This window comes from Lagopus muta, chromosome 1, assembly GCF_023343835.1.
Source record: "Lagopus muta isolate bLagMut1 chromosome 1, bLagMut1 primary, whole genome shotgun sequence".
NCBI classification, from domain to species: domain Eukaryota; kingdom Metazoa; phylum Chordata; class Aves; order Galliformes; family Phasianidae; genus Lagopus; species Lagopus muta.
In genome coordinates this window covers 137,712,305-137,723,427 of record NC_064433.1, presented here as the reverse complement: position 1 = coordinate 137,723,427, position 11,123 = coordinate 137,712,305, and the positions used below count along the sequence as shown (strand labels likewise).

At 42.7% G+C, this 11,123-nt stretch overlaps 1 long non-coding RNA gene across 1 annotated transcript; it reads left to right on the top strand.

The window, feature by feature from the left end:
• The first annotated feature begins 2,522 nt into the window (after positions 1-2,522).
• Positions 2,523-5,893, top strand: LOC125697657 (uncharacterized). The gene is made up of 3 exons (XR_007378899.1): positions 2,523-2,624; positions 2,784-2,931; positions 3,154-5,893. It is a non-coding gene; the product is annotated as an uncharacterized LOC125697657 (long non-coding RNA).
• Positions 5,894-11,123: the final 5,230 nt, after the last annotated feature.

The window sequence follows — 11,123 nt, the reverse complement described above, 5'->3', positions numbered from 1 at the left end:
ACCAAGAGCAGGCTCTGCTGTGATCTCTGTGAACCTGTGGTCCTTCCTTGCATTTCAAACTCAGCATCTGCTGTGAGTTGATCCAGATTTTAATGTTCTAACCCAGCAATATTGTTGGTGGGTCCTGGGGGGCTGCTTACAAAGAAAGAAACACAGAATAGGGCGGTTCTCTTGTTTTTGTGGGGGGAAGTGAGGACTCATTACCAGCAGAAATTCTGCAGCAGTGAACTTGCCCTGGTGGGACAGGTTTAAGCACTTAATCCTTTTGCTGCTCCTGTTATGACAATTCCTAGAATATGGCAGCACTAACAGGATGTTTTTTGTAGAGATTAAGAAGGATTATTCATTTTAGTGACTCATCTCCAGCCAGTCCATTGTTGAAACTGTGGCTGGTTGTACAAACAGTGTGTTGTCCTGATGAAAGGAAAGCAAGCAGGAGAGACCTGCTGCTTTCCTGCCACCATCTAGTCTGAGCTTTGCTCTCTGTTATCTACATAGCAGTTAAAAATCTCAGCAAACTCTCTTTAGTGTGTTCCACGTGTTGCCCCAAGCATCTGTCTCTTGCTGTTCTTCATGGGCTGCTCAGACACAAACCCACAATGCCAGGCGATGTCTGCTTTTCAGTTTTGTTTCAGTGCTTTAGAGTCAGCGTGCCAACACGTGCACACCTCTGCTGGTATTACTGGGAAGTCAGTGGGAGGGCCCAAGGATATTTTCTGCAACAGAAGAAATCCTCTCTTGACAAAGTGACAGGAGCAGTAGAGTATCAAGATACCTTGGTTTCCTACGACTAGATGGGAATTACAGTGCTGAGTGAGGCTTCCTGTTCCAATGTTCCTCTGCTATATATGCAGAAAGTTTGTCCCTCTCCTAAGGAAAAAGTATAAACTTCTGATTGAATTCATTTTCTGTTCTCTGAGTCTCCTTGGGTTAGGCTTAAATAGTGAGGGCAAACAACAAAAGCCTTTGCTTTAAAAGCGAACAGCCCAGCTTGCAGTGCCTCTGTTAATGCTTCCTGGCACAAGTGAACAGCTTCCTATTTTTTCCTTATCTCCAAGCTTTTCTCTATGAAAAGATTGCCACTTAAATGTTTCCTGGTTGGCAAAGTCACTGCCTTTCTAAGAACTGCTTCAAGACTTACAGTTATACAAGTCTTCTGGCTTGTTGCATACTGCTTCATGGCCATGAGCTGCAAGAAGGATTTTTTTTTTTTTTTTTTTTAAGTATAATAAATACATCAGAGATAACATTTTAGGAGATGTTCTCTAAGTAGCTAATTGCACCCAGCAACCAAAGTAATTTTCTCACAGTGTTCATTTCACTATCATGAAAAAAACCCTCTTGGATGAATAATTTTTCTATTAAGTATGAAGTATGAGTTCTCTTGACATCATTGACATGGTACAAGCTGCCATCTGTGTGTCCTAAAAAAGCACCTGGCTTATTTCCTTACCTGCTGCTCTGTCCTTTCTTGATGACCACATCGAGGCATATTGTACACACAAAAACATCACCAAATGCCAAATTTTTGACCTTACATAATGACATTTTGCAATACAATTGATCAGCCTTGTTTCACAGATGGAGAGAAGGCAAAGATTTTGATATTTAAAGGGAGCTTAGAAATAAGATGGAGACTGACTTTTTACACACTGAGCTGATAGAACAAGGGGGAATGGCTTCAAACTGTAAAAGAGGGGAAATTTAGGTCAGATGTTAGATGGAAATTCTTTACTTAGAGGGCAGTGAGATGCTGGCACAGCTGCTCAGAAAAGCTGTGGTGCCCCATCCCTGGAGGGGCTCAAGGCCAGGTTGGATGGGGCTGTGGGCAGCTGAGCTGGTGGTGAGCAGCCCTGCCCATGGCACAGAGTGGGGCTGGCTGGGCTTTAAGGTCCCTTCCAGCCGAAACCATTCTGTGATTCTATGAAGATTGCCACAGGCTAGGAGAAGAGTTAGAGTCCAGCTCCCTCACACATGCAGCGCCACAATCTGAGGCCAATTCCACAACACCCACTGTTGTCCTTGTGCCCACAATTACTGCCAGAGTTTTGCAGTTGTGTAAAATATTCCTTCCAAAACGCTGAGGCATGTTAAGAGATCATAGGATAGTTCTACATTTATATCATGATTCAGTGCTGGTAAAGAGCTTAATCTTACATGTGTTATTGGATACATTTCTATGCATAGGTCAGTAAGATTACATTAGGAATGCAGTGAAACTTGTCATTCAAATTAACTGCTAGTGGTAATTAATTCACAATGGACTGCATGCATTTCTGTGTCTCACGTTGGTGTACAGCCATAAGAAGGATGATTTTCTAACGAGTCAAACACTGGAACCTTCTTAGATGGGATTGTCATCCTCAGATGCTTTCAGATGAACTTGAAGAGGCCTTGGGTACTGCAACAGAATTACCGAGTCATGGTCTGAGCCAATGATTGAGCACCAGGTGAGAAGGCACAGCTAAATCAGGGGGCTCAGGTGCAAGCAGTGCACATGAGTGACTATAAGGGGTGGAGGTCCTCCCCTCCCCACCCTCATTTTAGGGTTAGCAGCTAAGGGAGCAGCGTTTTTCTGAAGAGAGGTTGTATTCTTCTAGAGCTGTCACTGGCTGTTGGAAGGGGTGAGCTAGTTTTTATTCTTTGTTGTCTTCTATAGTTCCATAGTGCCTGTATCCTAGGGGAAAATGCTATTATTGCCTTCTTTTGCCTCATGGGTACCAAAGAAAAAAGAAGGTGACGTTGCTAGTTACCAGCTGTCCTGTTTTCTTTCCTTGTGGCAGCTTCCTGAGGTTCCTGCTGCACTGTTTGCTCTCTTGGGTTAGAAAGGCCACAAGCTGTTTCTGCTCTCAGTGGAATTCCAAGGGGTGTGCATTATAATCGAGTGGCACGAAGACATTTCAATTGGTGCAGTTTCCAGCAAGCTCACAGGTCAGTTTAAGTATTTATCATGAATTTGTGAGTTTTTTCCTAATGTAAATTGAAGCAAGGTTCACAAAATGTAATGGGGAAAAAAATAAATAATAATAATAATAATAATAATAAAAACAGTTAGCTATGTTAGAACAAGCAGACTTTTTTCTAGAAAGGGATGCATTTTGCAGCAAATTGTTCGCAGGCTATGGCTGATGGCTTAATTTCCATTTCTTTCAGTGAACAATAGGATACATGGCCAGCTGGGATTTACTAGACACTTCCAAAACATCGTTATTTCCAGTTTGAAATGCTATCCACTGTGAAGTCAAATCCCTGCAGTGAGACTGCTGAGACTTTACACTCTGCCAGAGTAAAGGCGCTGCCCTGATCGCATGTAGTCCAACTGGAGCCATGTCTGGGAGAGGAAACTGAACAGAGACAGGGCGGGTTGGAAACTCTGTCCTGGTCACTGTGTTCACGGCTGCTATAAAAAGACTTGAGTCAATCGTGAATTTTGTCAGAACATTCTAATACAGATAGAAGGAGAAGGTCACTTTGAAAATAGCTCCTATTTATTTGTCTGTCGTTGCTCATAAGAAATTAAGTACATGCACCAGATGCTAGATTGGCTGTGCCCTTTGTTCATAACACAGGCAATTAAAACAAAAAGAAGAATACCCAAGTGGTATAGTTTTAATAATCTTGAAGATTAGCTACTAATCCCAAATCAGAATGAATTTTCCATCAGAGTGACTTGTAGATCTCTGTCACTATAAATCTTGCCTAGTGAAGTCCATTACCCTAAGGAATGTTCATGGACTACAGAAAAAAGCCAGGATCATTGATTAGAAAAAATAAAGGTAAAACATTGTCTGGAAGGTGCTGTGTTGGTGACTTGTAGGTGCACACAAAACTCAGCCCTGCTTCTATTCTTATATACAAGGTGAATAGCTTTGAGAAGTTAAGCACCCATCCACCATCATTTCTATTTACTTTACTTCTATTGAAGTCATGGAATACTTAGAGTTGGAAGGGACCTTTAAAGGCTGGCTAGTCCAACTCTCCTACACTGATCAGGGATGTCCATGAGTAGACCAAGTTGCCCAGGGCCTGATTCAGCCTGGCCTCAACGGTGCATCAACCACATGTCTGGGCAACTTGTTCCAGTGCCTTACTGCCTTTACTGTAAAAGTACTTTTCCTTATATCCAACCTCAGTCTACCCTCTCTAAGTTTGAAATAATTTCCCCTTGTTCTGTCTCCACAGACCCTGCAAAAGAGCCTGTCCCTTTTTTTTTTTTTTTTTTTTTTTCCCCTGTAAGCTTCCCTTTACACACATAAAGGCCACTATTTGGTTATTTGGAGCCTTCCCTTCTCTAGGCTGAATAGCCCCAGCTCTCCTCATAGGATGGGTGATCCTCCATCCCTTGGATCATTTTTGTGGTCCTCTGGATGCTCTCTGGCAAGAAGCAGTGTTCCAAGTGAGGTCTCACTAGTGCAGAGTAGAGGGGCAGGGTCACCTCCCTCAATCCGCAGGCCACACTTCTTTTGATGCAGGACAGGATGCAGTTGGCTTTCTGGCTTGAGGCTCTTGTCCCAGCTTCCCACCGACCAGTACTGCCAAGTTCTTTTTGGCAGGGCTGTACTCAATGCTTTCTTCCCTCAGCTTGTATTAGTAATGGGGGTTGCCTTGATCCAGGTGCAAGTCCTTGCACTTGGATTTGTTGCACCTTTTGATGTTCTTGTGGGCTCCCTGCTCATCTGTCATGTCCTTCTGGATGGCATCCTGTCGCTCAGGCGTTTTGACTGCCCTTCACAGCTCAGCATCATCTGCAAACTTAGTGAGGGTGCACTCCACCCCACTGTCAATATCACTGACGAAGATGTTAAATAGTATCAGTCCTAGTACTGACCCTTTGGGACACCACTTTGTCACCTATCTCCATCCATACCTGGTGCTATTGACCACCACTCTCTGTGTTTGATCCTGAAGCCAGTTCTTCATCTATTGAACGGTCCAGCCATCCCATCCATATCTTCCCAATTTGGAAAGGAGGATATTGCAGAGGACTGTGTCATAGACTTCACTGAAGTCCAGACAGATGACATCAGTGGCTCTTCCCGTGTCCACGCATCTCATCAGGACCCATAGACTTGTAGATGTTTAGGTTCCTCAGGTGGTCATGAACCTGACCTTTGCTTACAGGGGGAAGGGCATTGCTTCCCCAGTCCCCTCCTTCCCCAGTCCTCCAAACCAAACATATGAGGGCTGTGTGACAAGCAGTTATCATCAACAGGCTCCCCTTGTTCAGGTGGCCTGTAGTAGGCACAGTCACAAGGCTCTCTGATGCCTCGGTTTCTAACAGTCACCCATAAGTTTTCTACTAAGTTAATAATACCAAGTCTTACTGCCACATTGCTGCAAATTACAGCTATCACAAATATTTCTAAATGGTTGTTAGGCAAGCTGAGTGAAAAGATTTGGGCTTTTGCTGGAGTACCTGAAATTGGGTTAAAATTATTCTATCTCTGGGACCCTGTAGAGAAACAAATGTTTGAGGGGAGTCATTTCCTTAAGAAAATGAAAAAAAATCCCCTGCTCACAGCAAACCTTTGCTGATTTTGTTGTATGAACAATGCCAGTGTAGCTTGAAACATGAAAAAGAAAATCCTAATTGCTGCTGGTGATTCATAGGTATCTGAGGCCACAGGCCTCAGGCAGAGGTACTGGTGCAGACCAAATTCAAAATTGTGAACCAGAGGTCTTTTGTTTAGAAATTAATTATCATAGAATCATTGAAAGATTTGAGTTGGAATTCTAGTCCAGCTCTCCTGCAACGAACAGTAACACCTACAGCTAGACCAGGGTGCTCAGAACCCTGTTCAGTCTGACCTGGAATGTCTCCAAATGTACATGTTTTGTGATCCCACAATTCTGACGAACAATACTAGGCAGTGGAGCGTGAAGAATATTCCTCCTGTTGAGATGTTATTTCCATCCAGTTTTGTGCTTGTAATAAATCCTTGCACAGTAAGCCAGACCTGTGCATCTTGACGACTGGCATAAATTGCTGTACATTTTGTTGACTCAAAATTGCTTAGATATAGCAGAGACCATTGCTCTTTTTTGTTGACTTTTAATTGTGAATGGCAACTTGATCAACACAGTATGGATAACTGTATTTCAATGCTCCCTCTCAAAAGAGCCCAGCTAAGAGTTGTGTTTTTTTTCTCAGTCACCACAGTTCACCATCAGTATTTTTTGTGGACTTGAGCATGATTTAAGTAGTACATTTTGTTTCTAATGTGTTGTTCTTTCTTTAAAGCTCTTGGTCATTCACTGTGACTGGTGACATTTCTGTGATTCCTGCAACTTCCTCTATCTCCTTCCTTTTGAACGTTATCACCAATCATCACTGACATTCTTTGCTCCTGCCAAGATTTTAAACATCTACTCTGAGACTTTCTTTATTACTCTGCACCTTTTTAAAAAATCCATTGCACTGATTGCTGCTATTAAACCAGTTTCTTATTCAGCATCTATTTCTTAGATGCTGAATAAGAAACTGTGCTTTTTTAAAACATCTTCACAGAATCACAAATCACAGAATGGCCAGGGTTGGAAGGGACCTCAAGGATTATGAATCTCCAATCCCTTTGCCATATGCAGGACAACCAACCTCCACATGTAATACTAGACCAGGCTACTCTTCTCACTTTAAAAATACCTACCAGTCTACTGAGTTGCCAATTAGTCTAAGCATTAAAAAATGGGTCTTCAAAGCTTGATAAAATGTAGTATTTGTCAGTACCAGTACTTAAGTCACTAAATTTGACCAGAGCATGATTACAAATGTACAGGAAAACCTAAATCAGCAGCTATTTTTTTTGTTGTTGTTCATCAAGATGAGCTCTAACATGGCAACTCTCTTGTCATCACCATCTCTAATTGTTTTAAGGACTCTGTAGTTACCGTACCCAACTCTCCACACAGATGTTGCTGATACCAGTTCTCAAAGCTTTTTGGTCTCCCATGAGAAATGTCTGATGTTGCCACGTAAAATGTGAAGCCCTTCCTCTGAGCACCCCTAAATTAGGTCCTACAGCACAGGTAATGCATGGATACTGCCTTCAGAGATCATTTCCAACCCCAACATAATAATTGTACCTACAATTTCCTCAGATGCGCTGTCAACACTTATTTTAATATTGTCTGTGCTTACTGCTTCTAATTTTTCCCAACACTTATTATCTTTTAACTGCTTCTCACTGAGCACACTGAGAACAGAATATGGAAGGCAGCATGTTTCCATGGCCCCTGAACATTGACAGAATTGCTGTTATTTGTGGAACTGAGTTTCAGGTTCTGAAGCAGTATCTGATACTTTTGTAATCAGTAAGTGGGATCCTGTAGATGTGGCTGTAGACCACAGCTCTGTTGCCACAGCCTTTTTGAGCTCCTAATTCCCGAGATACTTTTCCTTGATAGCTCGGGGAGCTCTGGTTTCTGGACACATGTAGAGCCGAAACTGTGGAAGAGGGTAATTGAAGAGACAGGAATGGAAAGTATAGCACTGTGAAAAATAAAAAATTCTGTGAAGCCCCTCCAAGTTTGATCTCACCCTTCTGGTTTATCCTTGATTTGATCAGCGCTCTTGCACTATGTTGTCATTCCTTCCCCAGCACGATTTTCTGGCCGGTCTTTATCTTTTCCTTACAGGATGGGTGTCCAGGTTGCAAAACCCATGCCTCCTTTCCTCATTAGCTTTGTAGGAAAGAAAAACACATTGCAAGACAGTGAACTATCATTCTTGTATGGGGGCTGCATGCTTTGATGGCCCTTGACGTCTCTGCACCCATCCCAGCCTCAACCTTCCCACCAGGGTGCATGGCACTGTCCATTTCTGCTCCACTTCCCACTAGCTGCTTCAACCCACAGTTGGAGAAACTGCCTTCTCAGCACTCTTAAATGCTTTAATAAGACAAGCCTAGCATGTGTAGTTAAGCATTGATTTTTATTAACCTGCTGCTAGAGGTTCAGAATAGAAGACTCCAGACTCCTCTGAGAAATAGGGAGGCAGGGGAAAGGTGTGCTCTCTCCATTACTGACTATGTTCCAGACACTGACACATCACTGGGCGTCAACCACAGCAACTATAGGAACTGCTGTAATTTGAGGCCATTTTTCAAGGATTTTCCACTGGCTCCAGATTCTCCAGACTTATGAGCTCTACAGTTGTTCCCCATTCCACCTTGGAAACTTCTGTACTGGCTTATGAAAACAGCCACCTATTTTGGCCCTGACCTATCCTTCCTGGGAAGAATCAACCCTCTGAGGCTTGTGCAAGTTCACTAAACACTGCTAGATTACAGGGGAATATGCAGGAGGGATGCCAAATGGACTCCTTCCAGTTTCTTGTACGTATATAGAATCATAGAATCATTAAGTTTGGAAAAGACCACTAAGGTCATTTAGTCCAGCTGCCATGGTGTGCATGGTACACTGTATGGATGTCTATGGATATTTGTATGTATCTTTAGCTGATCTAGTTGCAGGCTGCATCTGTGATTTAGGGAGATAAGGCAGCTCCCATTTAGGAAGCTGAGCTCTGCCCTGCTGAGAGAAAACATCATGGAGTGGACTGAGGTTAATGGAAAAGAAGGTCTCACACAGGCACCATCCAGATGTGTGCAGCCAGAGACTTCAAGTTTTCTGAGCTTTTAGTCAAGATTGCACAGATTCCTCTGATTATTTAGCAAGGGCATGGTAGGTGAGAAAAGCATGAAGAGGTAGCAGTACCTTTACACTTAGATCTGTTTCCCAAAGATTTCAAACTGTTGAAGTGATTTGAAGGGAAGCTCCTACCATCCCTTTGGGTCTACTTTCTTACATATCCTAAATGTGCGGGTTCATCAGGAAAAGGAATATTGGCAAAGTTATAAATAACTTAGAGCAGCTGATTAAACAAGAGACAGAGAATAGATGAACTCAAAGACCATTAAGCTCTGCTAGCATTCATCTTCCCACTGACAAAGAGGTAATCTGCACAGCTGAGCTGTCTGCCTGGGATTAGAAATGTACTAAGGAAGCGTGTCTCTAACAGACACATCTACACCAAAAGGTAAAATTTGAAGTTATCCTACCTATTTCTTGGAATTGCACACTAACTCAAAAACAACTATGTAATGTTACTCTTTCAGCCTCGGTGAAAATCTAATGGCTGTTAAATGTAGTAATGTGGTATCTTTACTCCTAAAACTCCAAGATCCATTTTCTTTAGGTCATTCCTATTTAATCAGAGTTTTTATCTGGTGAATTAAGCTATACCTTTAAGAATCACTGAAACTCTTTGTCCTGCACCCTGCAGAAGCTCACATTACACAATGCTGATCGTTACCTAGATGCTAGACAAAGCAGGCCTCTGTCCCTGCCCTTGGCTCCGAGTGCCTTCTGAAAAAACACATACTGTCTGGGAACAAAATACTACCTGCGTGAAATACCCAGAGTGGCAGAATGAGTAGCTAGAAAAAAAAAACACCAACAAATACCAGTAGAGTTGAAATTTCCTGGAAATTTGGAAAGCAAACGTCTCAAACAGTGCTTCGTTTTGTATTTTTATTTTGTACTGACTAATCTGCTACATTTTGTCACGTATGCCAAATATAAAAGCCAAGTGAAATGAAGGAGCCCATGCTGATGTCACAGAAAGAAATCAGCATGCTGAGGCAATGGAGACAGATTTGCTTGTTAAAGAATATAGGACTGGAAAAAGTCTCAGGATCTTTATTACGCTGGATGGAAAAAAAAAGTTCTTTGCTCATGTACTTGTTGTAAAATCCTGTTGTTGCTGCTAAGGTATCACCTTACTGAAAAACACTATTAAAAGAGGTGACATGTCTCTGGGAACCTTGTTCTGAGTGTTGCTCTTAGAACAGCGTCCCGGTGGACCCAGTGGGCCCTGTCTGCCTCAACCAGTTTGTGGTCTGTGAATCACATCTGCTTTTGCTTGACAAGTTTTTTTACTAAGTTCTAGGTGCAGCTTGGTCCTGGTACTTTCTCTAGTATGAGTTCCACGGATCTGTGAGGCTGTCCAATGTGGCACAATCTAAAGGGAGAACGATGGAGAAGATCATGGGTTTACACAAACAAATTTAACTTGGTAGAAAGTGGATCTTTGTAATAAAATGCTGATTAGAAAAGACAGGATGGTCAGGTTCCATACAGAATCCCACAAAATGATACCAGTGAAGATGGACTGTTCCTACTATAACAGAAAGAGAATGGTTGCAGCAAAAGAAACCAGATGTCTCATTCACAGTGAACCTGGAGACATATAATGAAAGAGTAGATTTAAGACAAAAATTCAGCAGATATCCCTGCTCTGCTGTTTGAACATAGGTTTAATTATGCAGTGTGCCCAAATTTGATTCATTGCCACTCTGTGAGCTGAAGACAAACAGTGCAGGATGAGGTGCTTGGGCCTGGCTTAACTCTGAGTTTAGGTTTGAATTTATTCTCTTTACCAGGCCCATTCTTACCGAATAAGGCTCTTTAGTGCCAGTCTAGGAAACACAATGGAGGGGGTGAAGGAGGCAAGAGTAAATGACCTAAGATGCAAGGAAATGTCCTCAAGTATACCAGGGGAGGATTAGACTGGACACTAGGAAAACTTCATTCACAAAGGCACACTGGAGTGGGCTGCCCAGGGAGGTGGTAGAATTGCTATCTCTAGAGGTGTTTAAGAGATGTGTGGATGCCATGCTTAGAATCAGAGTCATCAAAACACGGAATTGCAGAACGGCTTAGGCTGGAATGGAACTTAAAGACCACCCACTTACAACCCCAGCTCAGACTGCCCAGGGCCCCAAAAAAATCCAACCTGGCCTTGAGCATCACTAGGGATGGGGTACCACAGCTTCTCTGGGCAGCTGTGCCAGCGCCTCACTGCCCTCTGAGTAAAAAGCTTCCTTCTAATACCTAATCTAAATCACCCCTCTTTTTGTTTAAAACCACACTTCCTTGTTTTATCACTATCAGACTTTGTAAAAAATTGTTCTTCTTCCTGTTTATAAGCTCCTTTTACAGGAAGAATGCAATGAGGTTTTCCTGGAGCCTTCTCCAGACTGAACAAGAGCAATTCACTCAGCCTGTCTTGGCAGGAGAGTTGCTCCAGCCCCCTGATCATCTTCATGGCCCTCCTCTAGACT